We start from the raw sequence: 23,936 nt of genomic DNA, 5'->3' as shown, positions 1-23,936 counted from the left end.
GGACAGAGGAGCCTGGCGGGCTACAGTCCATAGGGTCACCAAGAGTCAGACACAGTGTCAGACAGGGTTGAAGGGACTTAGCATACACGCACATACTTTTCCCTGTTCTTTGTAATGCACTAATAAAATTAGGCATTCCACTAAATCACTATAAAAAGAGTTCTCCTGCTTAATAATAGACTTCAATGCCAGTCTATAGTGTAAGAAGCACTTTTCCATACTTAAAAGCATTACATTATATATTATTTTGCATATGTTCCAGTGACAGGCATTTCTTATTTTTCTTATGTGAAATAAAAAACAAAAATTAGTCAGGTTGCTCTTAAAATTGAAGCTAAACTGGGTGGGTCAGAATTGCTAGTGTTTAAAAAAATGTGAACAACATCCTTAATATAGCTGTTTGTGACTAACCCAGTGGGTGTAACACCCAAAGGAAAACAATAAGTTCACTTATAATGAATTTGAAAACTTGGAGTTTAGAACTCTGGGCTATTTTTTAAGATACAAATTATTAAAGGACTCATGGAAGTTTTTTTATAAAGAGAATGTTGATTATGGAATATTAACATTTAAGGCCTTTTAAATGGAAAAATAAAGTTTAATGAACAAATCAGAAGAATGAAATCTAAGTCCTTCTTCCGAATATTCATGTCTTTTAAAAAAACTGTGTCTTTTGTTGCAGTTTCTATGGCAAATATAATGTATCTCCTACAGCAGAATTAATTCCATGAACAACTTTTACCATTTTAACAAATCTGGTCTCATACTGGATTTTGTAAATGTACCTTACAAAATAGGTACATTTTATAAGAATCACAAAGTATCAGTCAGTCAGTCAGTTCAGTCTTTCAGTCATGTCTGACTCTTTGTCACTCCATGGACTGCAGCACATGTAACATACTATGTCAACAGTGGCCTGTTTTTTTAAGTTGGTAACAACTTTAATTTGAATACTTTCCAAAGCTTTTTCTTTTCACCCTCTGTAATGTGAATGTTACTCTTCATCTTGTTGTCCCAAAGGTCTATTAAAGTACACTTGCTTTTCTTAATTCTTTTTAAATTTTGCTGCTCTGTTTGAGTGAGTTCTATTGCTTTGTCTTCCATCTCATTGATTTGTTCCTCTGCCTTATCCGGTCTGTTATTGAACCTCTTTAATGTATTTTTCAATTCAATTATAACTTTTGTTTTGAACTTGCTTATGTTTGTATCTCTTTGCTGAAGTTCTCACTGTGTTCATCCATTCTTCTCCTGAGTTCAGTGAGCATTTTTATGACCACTACTTTGAACACTTTATTAGTTAGTTTCAGTTCAGTCACTCAGTCATGTCCGACTCTTTGCTACCCCATGGACTGCAGCACGCCAGGCTTCCCTGTCCATCACCAACTCCCAGAGCTTGCTCAAACTCATGTCCACGGAGTCGGTGATGCCATCCAACCATCTCACCCTCTGTTGTCCCTGGCCATGGCCATTCCAAGAAAACTAAGTTAGTTTGCTTATCCCTGTTCCATTTATAGTAACCACAGGTAAAAAAAACCTATATAGCAAATAACCAAAAGAAAATGAGAAAGGAATCAAAACATAACATTAAAGGAAACCATCAAAACACAAGGGAAGAGAAAAGGAAAAGAAAGAACAGAGAGGAAATACAAAAACAGTCAGAAAACAACAAAATTAACAAATGTATCAATAAGACCTTTATGAAAATGGACCATATTTGACAATCAAAATATATAGTGGCTGAATGGACTAAAAAAACCAAGACCCATTTATGTGCTGTGTATAAGAGACTCACTTCAGAAGTGAGTGAAAGACTGAAAGTGAAGGAATAGAAAAATATATTCAAGTGTATGAAGATGCAAAGAAAGCTGAAGTAGCTATAACTCATATCAGACAAAATAAATTTTAAAATAGAGACTGTAATAAAAGATGAATAATGGCATTACATAATAATAAACAGGTCAATCTAGCAAGGAGATATAATATTTATAACTGTACATGAACCCAACAGAGGAGCCCAACATACATAAAGTAAATACTAATGGGCTTAAAGGGGGAAAAAATGAAAGCAATACAACAATAGCATGGAACCTTAACACCTCACTTACATCAACGGAAAGTTCAACTAGACAGAAAATCAATAAGGAAAGCTCAGAAATAAATTAAGTAGAGACTAAGAAAGCAATAGAAAAGATCAATGAAACTAAGAGGTGATTCTTTGAAAAGATAAACAAAATCAACAAACCTTAAGCTAGACTTACCAACAAAATGAGAGAGGACTCAAATAAAATCAGAAATGAAAAAGAAGTTACAAACTGAAACAGAATAAACACAAAGGATCATAAGAGGCCATTATGAGCAATTCTACGTCATTAAATTGAACCATCTAGAAAAGATGGATAAATTCCTAGAAATATACAATCTAATACTGAATTGTAAAGAAATTGAAAATCTGAACAGACCAAATACAAGTAAGCAGAATGAAACAATAATAAAAAACTTGCATCTGATTACCCAGGCAAGGGAAGTAAAAGCAAACATAAATAAATGGGACTACATCAAATTAAAATGTTTCTGCATAACAAAGGAAACCATTATCAAAATGGAAAGGCAACCTACTGAATGGGAGAAAATACTTGCAAATCATGTATCTAATGAGGGTTTAATATCCAAAATATATAAAGAACTTATATAACTCAACAACAACAAACCCCAAACAACTTGATTTTAAAAAGGGGAAAGGATCTGAATAAACATTTTTCTAAAGAAGACATAGGTACAAGAAAAGATGCTCAACATCACTAATTGTTAGGGAAATTAAAATCAAAATTAAATTAGAAATCACCTCACACCTGTTAGAATGGCTATTATAGAAAAGACCAGAAACAGCAAATCTTGGAGAAGATGTGGAGAAAAGGGAACCCTTGAACACTATTGGTGGAACTGTAAATTGCTGTGGACATGATAGAAAACAGCATGGAGATACATCAAAAAATTAAAAATAGAACTATTGTTGTTGTTGTTGTTGTTCAGTCACCAAGTCATGTCTGACTCTTCACAACCCCATGGACTGCAGAAAACCAGGCTTCCCTGTCCCTCACCATCTCCTAGAGTTTGCCCTAACTTCATGTCCATTGAATCAGTGATGCCATCCAACCATCTCATCCTCTGTCACCCTTTTCTCCTCTGCCTTCAATCTTTCCCAGCATCAGGGCTTTTTCCAATGAGTCAGCTATTCACATCAGGTGGCCAAAGTTTTGGAGCTTCAACATCAGTCTTTCCAAGGAGTATTCAGGGTTGATTACCTTTAAGATTGACTGGCTTGATCTCCTTTCTTTCCAAGGGATTCTGAAGCGTCTTCACCAGCACCACAGTTAGAAAGCATCAGTTCTTCAGTGCTCTGCCTTTACTGTCTAGCTCTCACATCTGTACATGACTACTGGAAAGACCACAGCCTTGACTATATGGATCTTTGTCGGCAAAGTGATGTCTTTGCCTTTTAACACACTGTCTAGGTTTGTCATAGTTTTCCTGCCAAGAAGCAATCATCTTCTAATTTCATGGCTGCAGTCACCATCCACAGATATTTGAGAGACCAAGTAGAGGAAATCTGTGACTGCTTTCACTTTTTCCCCTTCTATGTGCCTTGAAGGGATGGGGCCAGAGGCCATGATCTTAGTTCTTTCAATGTTTAAGCCATCTCTTTCACTCTCTTCCTTCACCCTCATCAAGAGGTTCCTTAGTTTCTCTTCGCTTTCTGCCATTAGAGTGGTATCATCCACATATCTGAGGTTCTTGATATTTCTCCCTGCGATTTTGATTCTAGCTTGTAACTCATTCAGTCCAGCATTTCGCATGATGTGCTCTGCTTATAAGTTAAATAAACAGGGTGACAATAAACAAACTTGTCATACCCCTTTCTCAATCCTGAACCAGTCAGTTGTTCCATACAGAGTTCTAACTGTTGCGTCTTGACCCACATACAGGTTTCGCAATTCCACATCTGGGTATTTATCCAAAGAACACAAAAACACTAATTCAAAATGATGTATGCAACTGTATGTTCATTGCAGCAATTTTTACAACAGCCAAAATATGGAAACAACCTAATTTTCCATGATGGATGGATAAAGAAGCTATGGTATCCATATCTATATATACAATGGACTATTTTCAGCCATTTAAAAAAAGAACAAAATTCTACCCTTTGCAACAACATGGATGAACTTTGGAGATATTATGCTAAATGAAATGTCAGAAGAAAGACAAATACTGTATGATTTCACATATATGTGGAGTCAAAAAACAAACACAATAAATAAAGACAAACTCACAGATGCAGAGATCAGCTTAGGGTTATCAGGGTGGAGGCAGGAAAAGGGATGGGCAAAATGAATAAGGAGGTCAACTGTATGGCGATCAGCGGTAACTACACATGTGGTGGAGATAACTTCATAGTGCATACACATGTCAAAGTATAATGGTATGCACACCTGAAATTAAAAACTTGGGTCATTTTCCTCCTAATCACAGTTCTATGTTGCCACTTAGGACCTATGCTGCATATTTTACAAATATATATATTCCTATATTTATATATAAAGGAGACTGTGGAATTGAGACAGATATGCAACATTCTTTTTAGTAATCCATCTTTCCAATGCCATTTTAAAAGTTAACTTATTCAGTAACTGCTAGCCTCATTATTCTATAGTAATGAACAAAATGATTGAAAACACTGTCTAAACCCAAAGATACATCTGAGACTTGAATTGCACAGGTATATTGTATAGCTGATCCAGATAGAAATGATTTAAAAAACTCTCAGTATTTAATTGCTTGTCTCTTTGGGCTTCTGAATCTTGATTCTCCTAATGAGTAGGGTCTACCCTAGATGAAGATGGAGAAGGAAGAAGGGGGAAAAAGTGTGAGAGTGTCTGACCTACTATACTAACTCTACTTTCTTACTTTCTGTATTCTTGATATGCTGGCGTCTGGGGGCTTGCTGACCAGGGAGGGACTGCTCCTCTGAGGGTCAGGTAATTCCTAGAAATATCAGAAAACTCAGGGCAACCCCAACACTCCAGAGCCTGCTGAAATTATTCAAACTAGACAATCCTCAGCCTATTTACTCTGCCTTGCTCATTCCTTCTTGTAAAAACTGAAATGAAGGGCTTCCCAGGTGACTCAGTGGTAAAGAATCTACCTGTCAAGAAGGAGACAGGTTTAATTCCTGGGTCGGGAAGATCCCCTGGAGAAGGAAACGGCAACCCACTCCAGTATTCTTGCCTGGAGAATCCCATGGACAGAGGGCTTAGGCGGGCTCTAGTCCATGGGGTCGCAAAGAGTAGGACACTTAGCGACTAAACAACAACAAAACCACAATAAAAGTTCTTGCCCTTGCTTTCTCCTTGTTCCCTCTGCTCCTGATCCTGATTCTTCCCTAGGTGGCCCTGCATGGTGTGCCACGGCTCTTGCTTCTAGGGATCTGTGAATATAAAAAATTCTTCTTCATGACAGTCATTTCCGTACCTGCGCATCTTAACATACCTGATTGAAGAAAATCCTGGGGATATTTTAAAACACATATCCTAAATGAAAATTAGTGTGTGTACAATAAATAGATTGAACTGTGAAATATACTCAGTGGACTTCAAGGCTGTTCATTTATTCAATAAGCATTTATATAGTGCATACTACGTATAGAAGAGACACTCTGCTAAGCAGTTTCCATCTCACTTTATTAAGGACCCAGTGCAATCACTGCTTCTTTGCCCAGCACTGGTAAGTGGTTCAGAAACATCAAAACCTATGTGAATAAAAATGAAACCAGGTGGTTCACAATGGCCCTCTCTTCAATAGTAGGGTGGATGCAAAGGACCTAGGATTATGTTTCTGATTCCTACATGGCATCTTCATAATTGGACACATTTATTAAAACTTGGGGCATTACCATTTACATCATTTGAACAATAAGCAAACAAAAGTTAGTCACTCCATCATGTCCGAATCTTTGTGACCCCATGGACTGTAGCCCACCAGGTTTCTCTGTCCATGGGATTTTCCAGGCAAGAATACTGGAGTGGGTTGTCATTTCCTCCTGGGGATCTTCCTGACATAGGGATTGAATCCATGTCTCCAGAATTGGCAGGTGGATTCTTTACCAATGAGCCCACCAGGGAAGCCCAATTTGTTCATGAAATAGCTGCAATTGTATTTAAAAGCAAAATGTAAAAGAAAGGGCATAATTAAGCTCTCCAGGGAAAGCTTCTTGTTCAGGATTTCTCAAATTGGGTATGACTTCTTTAAAGCAACTGACTAATCCAAATCTCTATTTTCCTTCAACTTCATAGTGAGTTTTGGAAGAAAAATATTATATTGGAAGAAACAAAGAAGACAGATATGAGATAAAAGCCCTAGTCATACAATTAAAATAATAGCTCATGCGAGTGGTGTCAGTGATTTGAAATTCTCTTCAATAGCAGCTTTATCATTAATGATTGAAAGAGAGAGAGAAAAAGTTCAATTTACTGGTTGGATTACACATAACTTTAATGTACTCCTAAACACAGTAACTGTGGAGTAACTATCAGGATTTTACGTTCAGAGTAAAGCAGACAGAATTTAGCAAACATTTTTACCTCAAATGAACCAGCAGATGTCACTATTTAAATACATTGGCAACACTTCTATGGTCTATGTAAAGTCTCAAAGAAAAAGATCAATTTTTTAATAACTTAAAATATGGCATCACCGACTAGATGGACATGAGTTTGAGCAAGCTCCAGGAGCTGGTGATGGACCAGGAAGCCTGGCGTGCTGCAGTCCATGGGGTCGCAGAGTTGGACACGGCGGAGCAACTGAACTGAACTGAACTGAAAATATGCTCATGAATCTACACTCATATTTATAGTTCAACTTAATGAATTAATTCCTTATTGTTAAAATAATCATTGGAAAATCATCCTAAATTTAGGTGTAGTATACCTACAAATCATTCAAATTTAAATTCAAAATATTTTAAGAATTTTTAAAAATAAATAGTCAGATATAACAGGTCTACTTCTCAAGGAAAAGTAAAAATTCTGCTACATTTTAGGAGAGAGTTTCCATTTTTTAAGAACTAATGCTATCCTCTAGCTCTATCTATGTCATTTGAGTGAAAGAAAACATTATTCTTTACATTTATTAAGGAAAATTGTGTCTAATCGTATCCACCATCTAAATACAATTAGTCTACATATATGATATTGTCTGCCAAAGGATATAAATGTAAAAGTGTTTGGGAAAACTGCAAAGTGGTCTATGCAGGCAAGGTGAGCTTCCTTCCTACCTGCACAGTGTGGGTTCTATTGTACTTTCCACAAAAGATTGTTCCAGAAAAGGGAGGTGAACTCAGTTACAAAACACCCACTTTCATGAGAATATTACAGCCTCACAACCACTTTGTGTGGGTAAAATATTATTTTCCTATTTGCAAATGAAGAAAGAAGGCTGATAACCTGGGAAAGTGGGTACGTTCTGTCTGACCCCAAAGCCTGGATTCTTCCTACCGAGTCACTTTGTGCTATGTACTTCATAAACTGAATCATAGTCTTAGAGTTTGCCGCACTAAATTGAAATTCACTCAGAGAATTCTTCTAATCAGAGGAAATCAATGATAGAACATTTCATAGAGAAGGATATAGTAAAGCAGAAAATTCCATCTAAATTGCCATGTGAAGGTTGCGGTTAAATGGGCCAACTATATTGATCAATCACACTGCCCTAGGATTCATCTAATCAATTCTCTTGTTTCCAGACCAGCAGCTTTCAGACATCATTTCACTCCTTTTTGTGGCATCTCAGGGATCTGTCAGAATTTTAACAAGCACAAGAAAGAATACTAGCTGTCTTTTACCATCTTGGCTACAGCACAGTAGTTGGTTACTACTGACTAGAAGCTTGATATACAATATACTTTTAAAGGAACAAAGTACAATTCTACACTTCTCTGCCTGTTCTTGGAAGTTTTGTTCCATTTTTGCACGTGAACATATTAATAAAAACAAATCAGCAAGAACCCCTGGGTTCAGACTGGGAAGGCTTCAAGTCAATATTGTTTCTCTCCTTGCTCAGCTTTTAAGGAGGAAGAGAGGCATAGAGCTCGGTCTAACTGGCTACTGACTGCATTAAACAGTTTTTCCCTAAGAAATATTTTCTGCCAATTCAACATGCCCCTTGTCCTGAGCGTAAAGAGACCCATTGAGTTTGTACATCAAGAGTTTGCACATCAATAGACAAGAGATACTTTCAAATGCAACACTGATCAGGTTGCTTCTTGTTTCGGATCCTTCAGTGGACTTCAGGCACCATATTTAATATGGTTTCAGGATGTTTTCCCCGACGTGCACCCCTCTTCCTATCTGCCCTTCCCTACTCCTACCCTACTCCTCTTCCTTCAGTTCTCATCTAAAGCTGACTCTCTGGGAAAAAGGGCTTGCAGCACTGCTCCTTTAGCATCTTGTGTATAATTCATATTTTCTCATCATAAATGTGGTTTATTAAAATCTCTCACTATCTAAGCTCTTTGAAGGAAAGGCTGGCCTATTTATCTGCACATCTGAAAAGTCTAAGGGTGACTGGTTCATAGCCAGTTCTAGGTGCTGGCAGGATACTTATTTCTGACCTGTTTAGACCCTCTTTCTTTGCTTTGCCCCTTCTTCTTGAACAATTCAATTCTAAATCCATTAGATGGGCCCAAAAAAGGTAGATGGTACACTGGGGCAGGGGACCAAGGGGCAATTTTGGGAATTACAAATATGGATAGAAAAACTAGAACAAAATTTATAGTGTTGTAGCAGAATTAGTGGAGAAGGCAATGGCACCCCACTCCAGTACTCTTGCCTGGAAAATCCCATGGACGGAGGGGCCTGGTGGGCTGCAGTCCATGGGGTCGCGAAGAGTTGGACACGACTGAGCAACTTCACTTTCACTTTTCACTTTCATGCATTGGAGAAGGAAACGGCACCCCACTCCAGTGTTCTTGCCTGGAGAATCCCAGGGATGGGGGAGCCTAGTGGGCTGCCGTCTATGTGGTCGCACAGAGTCGGACACGACTGAAGCGACTTAGCAGCAGCTGCAGCAGCAGCAGAATTAGAGTATTGGTATGAACTCCTAAATATAAATAGATATATAGATAAATACAGGTGTGGACACACACATATATCTATTTCTGTCCACTGAGAGGGCCTGGGAACAGTAACACATCAAAACCAAGGAGCACATCTACTACTGAGATCTTGGTTTCTAATTACCATTCTCCACTAAATGGTTCTTTTCAAAATGTTTGATCCTGCATTGTCTGGATCAAGAACAATACAAGGTAAGCATGGACCATCTTGGACTAGGAAGTAAGGACGTGCTAAAAAATGAAGGCATGTCAAAATTCAGTTTGAATAGACTCCCACTGGGGCCAAATCTGGGACACTTTCAGCATCAAAAGAAATAAAATAGATTGTAACCATTAATTAAAAATAGGACACCATGAATGCATACTTGCCTAACTTGTGATCCTATAATAATTGAATAAAACAGAAAGTTGAATGAGTAATGGGGTATTTACATAGCTTCAAAGCACTTCACCTCAAAATATGCGTCAATCACAGAGGGTTAAGTATAGTCGGGGAAACTGGCAGAAAAGCCTAATCAAGTGAATTCAGATCAGGAACAGGACACACCAAAATCATGCCACCTGAGAGGCCACAAAGCAAGCACAGCGTCAATTCTGGGATAACCCTGGGCTTTATAAGTATAACCTGAATGGAATCACGAGAAAACATTAGACAAACCCAAATTGACAAGGAGATATTCTGCAAAATGATGAGCTTGTCATCTTCAGAAGTTTCAAGATCATGAAAGTCAGGAAACAGTGAGGAATTATTTCAGATTGCAGAAGCCTAAGGCAATGTGACCAGTAAATGCAACGCATTATTCTGAACAGGAGCCTCTTACTTTAAAGGACGACTGGTGATTAAATGGGGCCTCGGGGTTAGATGGCAGTAAATTATCAACGTTAATTTACTGATTTTAACGGTTGTACTGGAGCATCTATTTGGTATCTTACTCTCAAATGATTTGGGGGGGGAGTAATTTTCACTGTACATGCAACTCCGCCCCTCTAGATTTTAGATTACTTTCACTTTTTAAAAGTATTTTCAAAACAACAAAGACAAAAAATAAAACACCTAGACTATGTATCTTATTTTAAAATTCTTAGCTGATTACCGATTAGAGTCCATTTTGTAGCTGTGATGCATACTTGTCTCCGCCTTCATGGATTTAACGAAAGAATTCTGGGCACACAATTAATTTTGGCGAAAAATTAGGAAAAGAGAGAAATGCATTCTTGACTTGTCTGCACTTTTCTAACTACGCTGCCTGCCGTACCACAGGCGGCCTTCCTGCCCAGCTAGCGAGGGAGGTGAGCCCCTCACCGCGGCTGCCTCCCGAGTCCCGACCCCGCCTGGGCCCCCCGAAGCAGTTGAGCGGGTGCGACGCCCACCCCAGCCCACCCTACCGACCCCGCTGCCCCGACCAGGGGTCAGCGCCTGCGCCCGAGCCCCACGCCCGGCCCACTCGCTGGGTTGCCTCTGGCCTGTGGGAAGCGAGCCGCGTGTTGTGGGACTTAACGCCTCTCTCAACTAGGAGACAGAATTCCTGAGTCTAAGGCGTAGTGTGCTTAGTGAAAATGTATATATTTTTAAAAATAAAATTTTTCTTTTAGTATCAGAAAAAGCGAAACTACCAGGAGTGGGGTTCGAACCCACGCGGACATACGTCCATTGGATCTTAAGTCCAACGCCTTAACCACTCGGCCATCCTGGTGTCTCACTCGCTCACCCTACAAGCCGTACTACACCGTCTCCCTCTTCGCCGCCGCTCCTTTTTTTTTTTTTTTTTTCCCCAGCCCGAGCTGCAGCTGCCCGCCAGCCGGAGTCTGCTTTTTCTGCCGCCGCAACTCACTGTTGCTGTCGGCCGGCCGCGGCCGCCAAGGCAACTGCAGCCGAGCTCGGCGCGCTTTGGGCGGCGGCGGCGGGCCAGGCCGCTCGCTCAGGCGGGCTGCGGGCCCAGCCACTCTGCTTTCGGTTTCGAGGTGCGCGGGCGCGGGAAACAAACACGCCAGTGAACCTCGGGATTCCGCCGACCGCGTTTGGGAGCGGCGCTGGGACGCCGCCCAGAGAGTGGCGGTTGGTTTGTTTTATTCCAGGTAGAGTCAACTTCAAGGAGTGAGTTGCATAGGCAGCAGCAGAGTTCGGGGACCCCCCCCCCCCGTCCCTGTGGGCCAGTTTTCTCTTCGACAGGTCACACGGGCAGGGGGTGTTGTAATAACGTGGGTCGACACAGAGCCGCCAAGTGCAGGGAGCGCGGCACGATTCGCCCGCCCGGCTGGCTGCGGACACGGTCTCCGTGCAGTGCGGGGACCTCCTCTCTCTGTTCCTGACCCGCCCGTGCACCTAGATGTTTACGTTCTTATCTTAACTGTTCTGCAATGCTGTCCTTCCTTCCTGTGCACCAGAGATTGCAGATGGTCCTTTCACTTCGCTTCCTTTTCCAGAGCTTTCACTCCATTCTCCACCATCCAGGACCTGGAATCCAGCACAGAGCCAAGGCTTCTGAGTTCTGGAGCGTCAGGGAGCCACTATCTGGCAGCCAGGCCCTTGTCCAGATTGTGCAGGCTGGCTGTCTTTGACCGAGAGCTTCCATCGTCCTGGAGACTGTACACACATTCACATCACCAACTGGCTCCTCACCCACTGGGTCACAGGGAGAAGCCCATTGCCCTGCCACCTCCTGGGCGCCTGTGATCCCCAGGAACACTGCCATGACCCCAGGAGGCCTTCGCCCAGCCTGTTGCCCTGGTTCTCTAAGTACCAGTCAACAACAGGGACCAGCCCTGAGAGAGCTCCCCAGGAGAGGAATGCGTGGAATTGCCCCCTACCCACTTGGCCACCTAACATCGTGGGGGATCAGTGGCCTGCGTGTACATTCCAACCTGAACACTGTCCCACCCGCTGGCCGTCAGGCCTGGCCCTCCCAGAGCCTGTGAAGAACAGAGCCAGAACATCCCTCAGGCCGGCCCTGCCCTGCTGAGAGGAGATGAACTTGGACTCTTGCCAGGGTCTACAGGCACCAATGTGGTGATGACACACCACCCACTACTCACCACCTCCATCTTGGAGGCTGAGTGCTGGCTTGTACCTTAGGAAGCTGGCCTCAAAATGGAGGAGATTCCTCAAATGTCAGAAGGTGTTCAAAAGATGCTGACAACTGCAGGACATGACAGATATCCACCTGAAAGCTTGAACAAAATGTGAAAAGCACCATGCAATGACATTTGTTATAACTGACACCACTAGAGCACAAAAGACAGTATTAAAATGGATTTTATAAGGTTGAAATGGCCTCATGCTCAGGAAATTGCATTGGACATAATTCTCATGGGGAAATGTATTACTCCATTTAAACTACTTTTCACTGTGTATGTGTTTATTTAAGACATGACATTCTTTATGCACTCTATAATGGTTTAAAAAATATGTTCGTAACTGCTTTGATACTCCTCCCTTCAAGACTGTGCTCAGTAGCTTCAGTCATGTTTGACTCTTTGCAACCCCATGGATCATAGCCCACCAGGCTCCTCTGTCCATGGGATTCTCCAGGCAAGAATACTGGAGTGGGTTGTCATGCCCTCCTCAAGGGGATCTTCACTGCACTGGCGGATGGCTTCTTTACCATTAGGACCGTCTGGGGAGCCCCCTCCCTTTAAGATATGGAGGCTAATGACCTTCTCCTTCAGTGTAGGCTGGATCCTGTTTCTTTAGTTTTTAAAGGCTTATTTATTTATTTATTTGGCTGCTTGGGGTCCTAGCTGTGATGTGTGGAATCTAATTCCCTGACCAGGGATCAAACCCCAGGTCCCCAGCATTGGGAGTGTGGATGGATCTTGTTTCTAATGAGAAGAATGAAACAGAAGAGACAATATGCAACCTGGGAGACTAGGTCATCAAAAGACACTGCTGCTATTAGCTTGGTTTCTCTCTGTCAGATGATTCCCTCTGGAGGAAACCAGCTGCCACCTCCTGAGCAGCTTTTTAGAGGCCCATGTGGTAAAGAGCAGCCAGCAAAGAACTGAGGCCTCAGTCCAGTCAAGCCTTTGAATGACTGTAGCCTTGGCCAGTATCTCTACTACAATCTCTTGAGCGATCCTGAATCAGAACCACCCAGAGAAACCCTGATTTCCTGACCCTCAGAAACAATGTAAGATAATAAATATTTTTGTGATTATTTTTATGCAGCTATAGATAACTAATAGACATACTAAGTGAAAGTGAAGTCACTCAGTCGTGTCCGACTCTGCGACCCCATGGATTGTAGCCTACCAGGCTTCTTCGTCCATGGAATTTTCCTGACAAGAGTACTGGAGTGGGTTGCCATCTCTAGCTTTGACAGTGTATTTACAGGCATATATTTTGTTTCTATATGTATATCTTTAAAAAAATTTTTTTTATTGGAGTATAGTTGCTGTACAATGCTGTGTTAGTTTCTACTGTACACCAACGTGAATCAGCTATATGTACACATATATCCCCTCTTTGTTGTATTTCCTTCCCATTTAGGTCACCACAGAGCATTGAGTAGAGTCCCCTGTGCTATACAGTAGATTTTCATTAGTTATCTATTCTGTACATAGTATCAATATTGTGTATATGTTAATACCAATCTCGCATTCACCCCACACCCCCTTTCCCCCCTTGGTATCTGTATGTTTGTTCTCTACATCTGTCCATACATACATCTGAAAAGAATAATCCAGCTGACCCTTTTGCTAAAATTGAACTTTCCCTCTTCCATTTGTTTTCAAATTCTTAAATGAAGTTGCCCACACTTCCCAAGTCCTCTCATTTACTTTCACTTTTCTCCAGAATCCTCTACTACGGGGCTTCTACCCTTACTTTTCTATCTTTTCAGAATGAAAACATCTTTACTAAAACAGATTCAAATTGAAAAAGTTGTATGAAGTTCAAACAATATAGAAATGAATAAAGTAGAGAGCATAACCCTTTTCCACAAGCCCTGTCATTCCAGTCATACTGAATCGGGACCCTTGTCCCTTAGAAATGCTGAGCCATTTTCTGTCTCTCTCGTCCTGCTTCTTTCTGCCCAACTCTCCTCCAAGGCTCAGCATAAACCCTACCTCCCCACTACACATCGAATTGTAAAGTGAAATGAGTAAGTTACATTTACCTGCAAATATGAGTGTACAAAACTTAGGAAGTTCCAAATTAGACTTTAGGAGCATTCTTATCACTCTGCTTGATATTGTTTATTATAATAATTAAGGTATGTGATAACATTAGTGTGTGTGATAACAATGTGTGATAACATATTATTGTTAGTAATATAATTTTCTGAGGTATAGAGTTTAAATTTTTGTCTCAAAACTCATGAAATGTAGAATACACATTTCCTATATATTAAGCAGCATATAAATTAGTCTTTTTGTCTAAGGGTTGTTGTTATGACAGCAGTGATTTTTCTACAGATGAAACACGAGGAAGCAGGATGTCATAATATAAATACATTATTTAGGCTTTAGAGTCAATAGATCTAGTTCAAATTCTGATTTTTCCTAAGCTGTGTAGACAATATACTTAACGTCTTTAAGTCTCAATTTCCTCTTCTGTAAAGTGGGACTAATAATATCTATCTCAGAGAAATGTGAGAATTAAGTGAAAAACCACATGGAAAGCATCTAGCAGGCTACTTGGTTGGAAGGGGACGCTTGTGATAGTCACTGTTTGTTGCTTTTCAAATGGTCATTCCCAGTTTGATTTCAAGGAAGACAGATTTCCCCCTCCCCCATGAGGTAAATTATTGTTGGCCTCTTGCCAGTAATTGGCCTGGGGCAGGGAATAAGGGGGAGAGTGGACCAGTGATCTAGTTCTGGCTAGTAGGAGATAAGGAAAGTTGGCTAGAGCTTCTGAGAAAGGTATTCTTTCAGAATTTAAAAAAAAAAAAAAAAAAAGGAGTCTTGGGAAGTGAAAGCTTGTGCTATGCCTTCCCCTTTTCTTCCTGACTTCAATGACACGGTGTGAGATGAAATTCTTGGAACTGTGTTAACATCCTGTGGCCACAAGAGGACGAGCCTGTGGCTCAGGAGCTAACACCCAATGATGTCAGAAAGGTATTTGAAAGAAACTTTGCCCCTAAAGACCTTTAAGAGCCGCTGCTAGCCAGAAACTACCTACCTCCAATCTGTCTGCGATCTGGGATAATTAGCATGTCTTGAAATACATGCCAGTGGGTCTCAGAACACAAGGATCATCGGGGAACTTGTTGGAAACGCAGATTCTCGGGCCCCACCCCAACTTCCTGAATCTGTGTCTCAGAACTGGGGGATTGTGAGACATGCTTAGGTTTTTTGTTTTTGTTTTTTAATTTATTTATTTTTAATTGGAGGATAATTGCTTTATAATGTTGTGCTGGTTTCTGCCATACATCTACATGAATCAGACATAGGTATAGATATGTTCCCTCCGTCTTGAATCCCCTCCCACCCTCCACCCCATCCCACCCCTCTAGGTTGTCACAGAGCCCAGGTTTGAGCTCCCTGTGTCTCACAGCAAATTCCCACTGGCTATCTGTTTTACATATGGTAATGTATGAGTTTGCATGCTACTCTCTCAGTTCATTCCACCCTCCCTTTCCCCCACTGTGTCCATAAGTTTATTCTCTATGTCTGCATCTTCATTGCTGCCCTGTAGATAGGTTCATCAGTACCATATTTCTAGATTCCACATATATGCATTCATATAGTGGCACTGTTTTCACCGTAGGGTTTCTGCCAAAACCTTCTTAAGGGCTCAGACAGTACATGTAGAATACATGAAGGGTTCTGCAGTATGCCCCCAAGGTCAAGAATCCATCCTTGACTGATTCCCCATTACTGGCATGACTTCTTATCATTTATCTTTTTTCCCCTAAGTGAAGACTGTCTCCTGAGAATGCACTTGCTATCTTTCTGTATTTAAATAAACATATAAATTACTGTGTAGAGCGCCGAAGGTGCCTTCTCTCTAGCTGTGTCTTGCCTTTGATGGAATCTTCACTTTCACTTTCCCCGAAATCTCTCGTTTCCTGACTTCATTCTAACACCCTTTTATTTCAACATCAGTTAAACACTTCAACTTCCAGCTTCTTTTAAACCCCTTCTTTACAGTGAAGAAATATGACCGTATCATAGATTTTTAGAGTATTATCGTGACAGTCTGGCCCCTGGGACCTGCGACCCTTTGCTGCAGTGCTTGCGCCTGGACAGACATCTCCTCGAGTAACAGGACACAAAGAAACTGTAAGGGACTAAAAATAACTGTGTATACAGGCGGTTGGTATGATAAGATCAAAAACCCAACTGCCACTTCTGAGGTGTCAGGAGCTAAAGCAGGTTGCTTCCCATGATCCCTGCACACAGCACCACCAAGGGGGTGGGTAGACCACCTAAGCTACCCCTCTCCCAATGCTTAAATCTGGCCCTACCCTCACCCCATTTAAGGGACAACCTCACCCTGCTGAGGGAGCAAGCAAGGGAATCTATTATTTGCTTTCACTCCCTTGAGCTGCAGCCCAAGTCCCAATAAAACTTTGCATGAATTTCTTGTCTGGCCTGTTATCAATTTCTATCAATTAAAGAGACCAAGAACCAGACTGGATAACATTATCATTAAACAGCATTAGCACCAGGACATATTTTTTCATCTGAAGGTGAGAAGGAGAAGCATTCTGTTTGCTTATAGTGGGGATTACCAAATACTTCCCAGGCACTTTCAGATACCTCGGTGTGCTTTTCTTCTGGGTTCCAAAGAACAGTGTTGGTGACTGAGCAAGTGTGAAGTCAACCAGCTCTGACTCTGCTGAAACTGTGATGAGGTTCTTTCAGAAAGCTAAGGGCTAGAGGTATCACAAAGGGAGGCAAGGTTGCTGGGACATGAGACAAGGGACAGACAGGGGAGGGAGGTTTGTTTTGCCTGGTGCCCCCTGCCTCCCAGAAATTCAGGACTCGACTACAGAGAAGTTCACTGGGAATTTTGCAAAGGACTTTTAGCCTGTTTTCAGCAGAGCTGTTTACTCCCTTGTCTCCTTCCTTCCCCCTCATCTTTTGTTTTCCAGTTTTATTAAAGACAAATTTTGTTTTTTGGAGCAGTGTCTTCAGATCACTTTACTGTGAGAAGCACTTTACACTATTGTCTCATTTTATCTAATTTTCCCTATATATATATTTTTTTTAATGTTTATTTTAAAAAATTTACTTATTTATTTGACTGTGCTGGGTCTTAGTTGTGGCACACAGGCTATTTGGTTGTAGCATGCGGAAGCTAGTTCTTTGACACAGGGTCGAACCCGAATCCCCTGTGTTGGGAGCTCAGAGTCTTAACCACCAGACCACCAGGGATGTGTCCCATTTATATTTTAGTTCTTTATTATTTAATTGTTCTGCCTCTATCTTGTTTTCCTTACTTTGCCTTTATTTGCATTTCTTTTAAACGTATTATTACTTTTATATTTGATTAAAGTTATATTTAGCCTTAGTTTAGATTTTTTTCTTAATCTATATTTATGCTGTAATTTTATTTTATTTAACTTTTCATTTTTAGTTTTTAGTTAAATCTAGTTATTTTATCTTGCTATAGTTCACTTTTTGTGATATTTCTATTTTAACCAGTATTTGGATTTTAACATTTTAGTTTTTCTTAATTTTCTCTCTTCTTTGCATTATTATACTTTTTTTTTTAAAGGGGTATTTATTTTACTTTCTGTTTTTAGCAAGTAGGAAATACAGCCTCAGGAAGTGGCAGTGAGAAAGGCCATATCCTCTGTCCCCATGGTCTTAACAACAAGGAGAGGGACAGTCTAACAAAGGGTAGAGTCTTCCTGCAGCCGCTCACAATGGGGACTCAGACTATATTGGCTAGATATTAAAGGGCACAGTGAACTTAGAAAATGTCATACAAAGGGACACCCAAATTATACATCAGATATATGTTGGGTGACCATACAATTTATCATCTGCACTCATATACTTGTGAAAGTGAAAGGAGAAGCTATTAAAAGTTATGCTGGACGACAGATCTGCAAGAAGCTTGTGCTAGGCAACTTATGTATTTAAAAGAAATAGGTATGCAAGTTTAGACCAGAATTAAGTAATATCAGCTCTGCACTTAAAAGACATTTATTGAATGAACAACGACATTGATGGTTATATAAACTTAGTGTCAGTCAATCAGTCGTGTCTAACTGTTTGTGACCCCAGAGACTGTAGCCCACCAGGCTCCTTTGTCCATGGAATTCTCCAGGCAAGAATAACTGGAGTGGGTTGCCATCCCCTTCTCCAGCAGATTCCCCAACCCAGGGATGGAACCTGGGGTCTTCTGCACTACAGGCAGATTCTTTACTGTCTGAGCAGCCAGGGAAGTCCCTATATAAACGTAAATGTAAATCAAAACACAATTCCTGAGATGTGAAACTTTCTTGTTGGGTCACTTAGAAAATTGTAGCTGCTTTTACAGTTCAAGTATCTCGTGTGCAGTTTGGGTTAAATTAGCCACGTGTGTGTGTGGTTAGTCTCTCAGTCGTGTCCAACTCTTTGCGACGCCATGGACTGCAGCCTGCCAGGCTCCTCTGGCCATTCTCCAGGCAAAAATACTGGAGTGGTTTGCCATGCCCTCTTCCAGGAGATCTTCCCAATCCAGGGATCAAACCCAGGTCTCCCACATTGTAGGCAGATTCTTTACCGACTGAGCCACCAGGGGAGCCCACATTAACCACATAATAACCCACAAATATTCATCTTTTTTCAAAAAGTATAAACAGCAATTCTTTAATTTCTTTTTTGGTTGTGAACAGAGGGGACAGAATTGAATGAAGGCAATTCTGATGTTTTGCCTCTAGATATCTGGGAGGGTGATGATTCCATTAACTGAAGGAGGTCCATCGGAGGAGGAAGAAAGAGCTGAGTTTGAGGAACTTGTGGGACATCCAGGAAGGGAATTCAAGTAGACAGTAGGATATAAAAGTCTGCAATTCAGGCAACAAGTCCAAGCTTAAGATATAGATTATTAAGTGAATGGCTCAGACAAACGTCTGAGTGTCCCACAGTGCAGGCAGAACCACAGGCAGGCAGGAGGGAGGTGCTGTGGTGTCATGTCTAGTGATCCCAGTATATCCTTGGGCAGGACCCAGTGCAGTCATTATGAGCTCACCCTTGCTACTCAAAAACAGTATTTTCCAAAGGTGAGCATAAGAGCAGTCTTGCAACTAGAAGAAAAAGAGTCTAACTTGGGGGCCACCTGCTTAGGGAGGTGGCCCACTTATGCTGATGGCACCAGGACGCCTTGAGTGCACTTAAAACTGTATGTTTCCTCCTTGTGAGGCTAACTCAAGAGAGATGCTGGGGTCATCAGTGAGAAGTCTTCTCTCCACAAAGCTTTGAGAATTATCACCATAAGGCAGTGAAGCCATGGGATGGAAGAGGTCATCTACAAAGAAGGTACAGAGAAGAGAGTCAAGGGTAGACTTCCTTGGCCATTTCACATGACAGTGTGTAGGCAAACTCATTTGACCCACTAAAAAATATATGTGGTACCTCTGTTTTTATGCTGCCAAGCACTGGGAGCAGTCACTTCCCTCCCTCCTTATTCTTAGTTGCCTTGCTCATTTGATAATTTAGCTGTGTGGTGTAGCTATGGAGAAGGCAAAAACTGTCAACTAAAGACCACAAGAGCATTGTGGACATTGGCAGATCACAGCCTCTTTTTCCAGTCAAATAAATCAGAGGAAATGGTAATATAATTCTGAATGCATGAATATTTCCTTTTGTTTTGTTCTATTTTAGCAACATTTTTTAAGAAGGTAATTCAGTTGTTCAGTTGCTACATGATGTACCTTTAATCCCAGGAGTTACTGTTTAAGGTGTAAACTGTAGTATCTATTTTGTTTTTAAGTGTTGTAAAAATTTTGAAAAGGGAAATATATATATGTATATATTATACATTTTATTACATGTATACATACATATAAATTTTCTTCTGAATAAAAAAGCAGACCAGGTGAAGAAACAATAGACTAAATGGAATTAATGGCATCAGCCTCATCCAGTTTTATTTATTGTTAAAGAATAATGTAATAGAAGGATGAAGAGAGTAGTGACAATCATATTTTATCAAAGTTTGAGGCACACTTTTTTCATTTTTGTTTTACAAAAAATGCGAAAGGAAAATAAATTAATATGCAAGTGAGTATAAAGACTCTGAGTTATCAGAAATTTATACAGGCCTTTAGGTATTAAGAGAAATTTCCAAAATTTTCAACCCACTTACTACACTGAATTTAGGTTAGGCCCAAACAAAATTATATTCTAGAACATTACAGTACATAATTTAACCAAATTGTACTCACAGGGCATACACAGAGGAGAAAAAAAGAAGATAGCCTACCAACTTCTAGTGGAAACCATTGTCCCTGTTGACACATCAGCCAAGTAAGTCGTTTGCTCACAATTTCTATTTGTTAGCACACAGATGAAAATCAATCAGGTTAATTCACAGAAAAGTCTACATTTAGTATTTTCACCTTCTTCCCCTTTCAACTTCTTTCCACTTCAGCCGTGTCCCCTGACCCTCCTCCCTTTAGGGTGTCCAGGGTTATCTTGCTTTCTGATTTTAGGAACAGGTCATCCTTCCTTCTTCCTATTTTAAATATCAAATTCATTCACACCGTTCACACCATTCCTTCTAAAAATATTGATTTTTAAGCCTCTTTTCTCTTATCAAGAAGGAAAGGATTTCTCATCACCGTTTTTACATTCTCCAGTGCGCCCTGCCAGTCATATTTAACATAACACTGAAATTCTTATCAGTGAGAAGGGATGCAACTTTTGCTAATAAAGCTGTGACTTCCTTTCTGAAGTGAACACTTGTTGCAAAGTTCTTCATGTATTGATAACACTCAAGGCGGGGTGCCAAACAAGAAGCTCCCCTACTGAGGTCCCAGCATTGAAAGAACAGGCACTTGGTTTCACTTCCCAGACAGTGTTACTTTCTCCTGCGCTGGTGCCTGTTTTAACATCTTGCCACCCAGTGACATTTCTTGTTCGACAGGTTTCTTGCATGAACCGGATTACCAAGTCTGATGAAAATCGCGAGAGGCTCCGTAACCTTACCTATTCCCTTTTAAGGGTGCTTTAGACCAGGGTAAACCACAGGGCAGGGCGAAAGAATGAACGAGTTCAACATTCTTCGCTGCAAGAGAAATTCCTGTTTTGTCACGTGCAGGTTAAATCATTTCTTTTTATCTAGGGGTGACATTCCTCCTATATCCTCTCTACCCGCTAGAGATTCTTTCCTTGATTTGGTCCCAAACCGTCTTTTGAAAGTGTTGGAGCACCAGCTGCTGGCAGCTGGGAGAACGTTAACAGTAGTTCTGCCAAGATGGTTTCCAAAGGCGGAGAGAGTGAGGCCTCGTAGCCTAGACGAGCTCACAGCTCAAAGGATGGGAGGTTGGGGTCCTCCGATCTCTCTTTGATCTCTCTTTGATCAACTCCTACAGCAGAAAGAATGGCCTTGACAGTTATTTCTCTGCTCAATCCACCTGCAGTTGAACATTTTTGTACTGGACAAGTATTATGAATCCCTAGGGAATCTGTGGGGTGTGGAAGTAGTCTGACAGACATACTTAGGAAAATGGACTGACGCATCTCAGGGCAGCCTCATAAAAAGACTTCAGTGACTGGGGACAGTTTAGGACTGATGCCCAAAGCCACTGCCCTGAAACACAGCCTTTCATAACCAGATTTTTACACTAGTATTTTGTGTAAATGACCCCACTAGATGCCATGTGAGAGAGGAATATGTACAGCTGAAATCTGAGCCAACACATTTTGTCCACGATTTTTTTTTTAATATTTTACTTATTTTTGGCTGTGCTGGGTCTTTGTTGCTGTGCAGGCTTTTCTTTAGTTGCAGCGAGCAGGGGCTACTCTCTAATTGAGGTCCATGGGCTTCTCATTGAGTGGCTTCTCTTTTGGGGGAGCTCAGGCCCTAGGGTGCAGGCTTCAGTAGTTGCAGCACCTGGGCTCAGTAGTTGTAGCGAGTGAACTTAGTGGCTCTGCGGCATGTGGAATCTTTCTGGACCAGGGAGTGAATCCATGTCCCCTGCATTGGCAGGCGGATGTTAAATCCCTGGACCACCAGGGAAGCCCTTGTGCACAATTTTTTAAATAATCTTTGTTTGGCTGAAAGAATAAAAAAGAAAAAAAATAATCCCTTCTTAAAACTGAAATTTAAAACAGTTTTACAACTTTCTTTGCAGCCCAGCTTAGTCTGTACCTTTAATAAGGTACAGAGTATTCCTGGTCCCAATTTGACCCCAATTCTGCCGACTTCAGTCCCTGAGACAGACTTTCATTCTCTCTCCATGAAGTCTATTTGGACTGACCATTCCCTTGGATGATCTGCTTCTCCCCAAGTAGAGAAGTCTTGGGGAGTCTCTAGTCTCTAGTCTCCAGTCTTATTTCTCTTCCTCTCGCCAAGACCTACCCCTGCTCCCAGGACATTGCCCCTACTCTGGGCCCAGCACCCAGCATAGGACTGCTTCTTAGTTTCCACTTCAAAAAAAATGAGAAGGTAATATTACTTCACAGAATTGTCATGAAAATAATGAAATCAAAGCATTTTACAGCATTTTCCTGGTGGCCTGGTGGTTAGGATTCTGGGCTTTCACTGCTAGGGCCTGTGTTTGATCCCTGATTGGGGAATTGATAAGCCCCCAGGTGTGAAGCCAAAAAAAAGTGTTATGCCAACAGATATTGTTATGGGCTTTCCTGATGGCTCAGATGGTAAAGAATCCACCTGCAATGTGGGAGACCTGGGTTCATCCCTGGGTTGGGAAGATCCCCTGGAGGAGGGTATGGAAACCCACTCCAGTATTCTTGCCTGGAGAATCCCATGAACAGAAGAGCTTGGTGGGCTACAGCCCATGGGGTCACAGAGTCGGACATGACTGAGCGACTACACACGTGTATAAAGACATCTTGTTTATTCTTCATAACACATGTTGCTAATAAAGATGCTCAATTTTTATATGATGGTGCAGTTACATTTTAGATCCTATTTTCCATTTCTAATAATCCTATTTGATTAATTCCAATGATTTTTAATTTTGCTATCAAAAGTAAGTCAACTGTTATTCTGATTATAAATGCATGTTTCAGACTATCACCTTGATTACAAATGAGAGACTTGCATGTTGCAGTTTGAGATACTTTACATATTTTTTTAAATTGGAGTAGAGTTGCTTTACAGCAACACTGCTGTGTTAGTTTCTGCTGTACAGCAAAGTGGATCAGTCATACATATACATATATCCCCCTTTTTTGGATTTCCTTTCCATTTAGGTCACCACAGATCACTGAATAGAGTTTCCTCTGCTATGCATTAGGTTCTCATTTTATCGATTAATATTTACCTTTCATATTTTGAAGAGAGAGTTCTGATATTATTAATAGAAAGTAGAATGGCAGAATTTATACAGAGAAACCAAGACTACTGGTACCCTATTTTATTATTTTTAAGCTATGTACAATATTCAGTAGTTGCCTGTCAAGATAGCAAGTTTATATTGTAGAGCCTGAAAAATCTTTGCATGTGACATTTAACTACGAAGCATTGGAACTGTTTTTAAGTATACACAAAGCATTGACACAAGAAGAACCCTCTTCTCTTTCCAAGTTGTTATCTTGAAAGACTATAAACTAACTCTTGTGATGTCACAGTTCAAACATTTTAATGTTATTGATCAGCTTTTTAAAAATTCTAAATCTTTTTATCCTGGATACTGACGCATCC

General features: G+C 40.8%; 1 long non-coding RNA gene and 1 other non-coding gene across 2 annotated transcripts; one reads left to right on the top strand and one right to left on the bottom strand.

Annotated features, from left to right (window-relative positions):
• Positions 1-10,780: 10,780 nt before the first annotated feature.
• On the bottom strand, positions 10,781-10,863 carry TRNAL-UAA (transfer RNA leucine (anticodon UAA)). The gene has a single exon. It is a non-coding gene; the product is annotated as a tRNA-Leu (tRNA).
• Positions 10,831-12,506, top strand: LOC145522044 (uncharacterized). Its single transcript, XR_014065867.1, has 2 exons — positions 10,831-11,245; positions 11,594-12,506. It is a non-coding gene; the product is annotated as an uncharacterized LOC145522044 (long non-coding RNA).
• The last annotated feature ends 11,430 nt before the right edge of the window (positions 12,507-23,936 follow it).

Source organism: Giraffa tippelskirchi, chromosome 9 (genome assembly GCF_054371585.1).
Source record: "Giraffa tippelskirchi isolate mGirTip1 chromosome 9, T2T-mGirTip1v1.2.pri, whole genome shotgun sequence".
Classification (NCBI taxonomy): Eukaryota; Metazoa; Chordata; class Mammalia; order Artiodactyla; family Giraffidae; genus Giraffa; species Giraffa tippelskirchi.
The sequence above is the reverse complement of the archived record's forward strand: the minus strand, read 5'-3'. Positions and strand labels throughout refer to the sequence as shown.